At 29.8% G+C, this 2,113-nt stretch overlaps 1 non-coding gene across 1 annotated transcript; it reads right to left on the bottom strand.

Annotated features, from left to right (window-relative positions):
- Nucleotides 1–840: 840 nt before the first annotated feature.
- Nucleotides 841–947, bottom strand: LOC115868529. Its single transcript, XR_004045651.1, has one exon. It is a non-coding gene; the product is annotated as a U6 spliceosomal RNA (small nuclear RNA).
- Nucleotides 948–2,113: the final 1,166 nt, after the last annotated feature.

Genomic DNA, 2,113 nt, shown 5'->3' with positions numbered 1-2,113 from the left:
AGATGACTCTGAAAGGTTTCATTCTCAAAAGGACTCTGAATACTAGAGGTCGGAACTTTGGATCAATCCTACTTTGCTCTCACGAGTTTGTGAGCTTTTTATGAGCTCAGTGATTTGATAGTGAGTAATGACTTCATATATTAGTTAATTAGAGGTTTTTAATTAATATTTTGTTTTAGTTAACTTTGAGTTAATATACATTGAGATATTTAGAAGTAACCTATATAGAATGCTGATATATGCACATGTAATTTAATGCTACTGTGAAATAAATTCTGGCCCAAAGAAATAGTAAAAAGTACATCTGATGGGACTTAAAAAAATATTTTAAAACTTCCATTATTGTCTATTTTCACCCTTCCATGGGATTTTTAAAAACAGGATATTATAAGTGTTCAGTTACTGTCCTGTGAGATTTTCTTTTAGCATTGCCTTTTAAAGGTTGGTTACACACATTATCTGATGGGAACTTTGTCAGAAATAAGAATTATTCAAGTAAACATAAAAAATAATAATTCTCTAGAATTTACTTCCAAATGCTTATGACAAAGAGAGAAGATAAAGAGATTAAAAGACAAAGACGGTAGAAAAATAAGCGTAATTTCTTGTAGGATGTATCTGTATTAACATTTAAATCATACAGTAGTTTTTTTATTTCTTTTTTTTCTTGATAATTTAGAAAAGTCTTTATCCAGTTATAACTGGACTGCTAGAATCTAAAATCGATTCCTTGATTGCAATCCTGAGTACACATTTCAGCTCATCTTTAATGGCAAAAACCCATTTATCATTTTTCTAGGACTTCAGCAAGCGTGGACAGAAACAGAAAGCAAAATAGAAAAAATTATGGAATGCTTCACGGATTTGCGTGTCATCTTTGCTCAGGGGCCATGCTAATCTTCTATGTATCGTTCCAATTTTAGTATATGTGCTGCCGAAGCGAGCACTGATTTTTATTTCTTATATGTAATGCTATTTATGAAGAAATAGCCCATTCATGGCTATTGCTCATCTATAGATATTTTAAATACTTTATTCTATCTTATTATTGTAGAGAGTGCACACAATAAAAGCATACATTAATTACTATTTCTACTTATACACTTCAGCTATACTTTCATTCTCTGAGTTACATAACTATTCTGATCTCCTTTTCCGTGTTGTTCCTTCCCCCTTCTTTTTAAGCTCACTGCCCTCTAAAGTTCTTGTTTAATCATTCCAGTGGCTGTTGTTAACTTCCTCCCATTTAAATTGATGTTAAAATATTATATATCTTTATATATGTGTGTGTGTGTGTGTGTGTGTAAATAACAAGAAATGTATTGTAGAAATGAATGGATAAAATTCAAATAATCCCTGTTAGGTAAAATAATACAATAAGTAAACAGTACATGTATCTTCATTTCCCAAAGATATATCATTTCCCTAATTTTTGCAGGCATTTTACTATCATAGTTGCTTACAATATTTTAGCTGAAAAATATATTAATCAAGTTAGATAGCATCCTATATACATTTTTTTCAGCTTCAATATGAAATGCTCTACTGACATATCTGAAAATATTTCATGTTGTTATCAAAACTCAAAAAATGTTATAAGAATTACAAAGGCATTATCTGAAAAAAAAGACAATAGTATTACAATATTATTTTAAAATCTTTATGTATTCTCTAATGTCACCAAATCAAAATTTCAAAACATTTAAATGAGATTGCAATCAATTATTTATCATTCTAATTATTTGCCATTCTTGAATCACCAGACATATATCCATATGCAAATATTTTCATTTACATTATCTGGATTAGTTAGTTTTCTGAAAAATAAGGAAGCCAACATCTGATTCCACTGTAAATTCATCTATACCATTACAGAGTTTACTAAGAATTTTTTTTCTCAGTTTACATATCACTTTGCTGAGAAAACAACATTTTCCATTTAATTTAGTCATTTTTATATGGTACTTAACTAACCTACTGATTGCATTGTGAGCTTCCTTGATGTCAGTTTATGGTCATTGTCCAACTTTTTCACCTTAAATTCCCAGAAGCTAACACAGAAACCATTGGTAGGAGGATGTCAGTGATTGATGATTACATGAGGCAGCCAATG

The sequence above is a fragment of the Echinops telfairi genome, unplaced genomic scaffold, assembly GCF_000313985.2.
Source record: "Echinops telfairi isolate 266 unplaced genomic scaffold, ASM31398v2 ScPeMD7_11;HRSCAF=52, whole genome shotgun sequence".
Lineage (NCBI taxonomy): Eukaryota > Metazoa > Chordata > Mammalia > Afrosoricida > Tenrecidae > Echinops > Echinops telfairi.
This window is presented reverse-complemented; position numbering and strand designations above follow the sequence as displayed.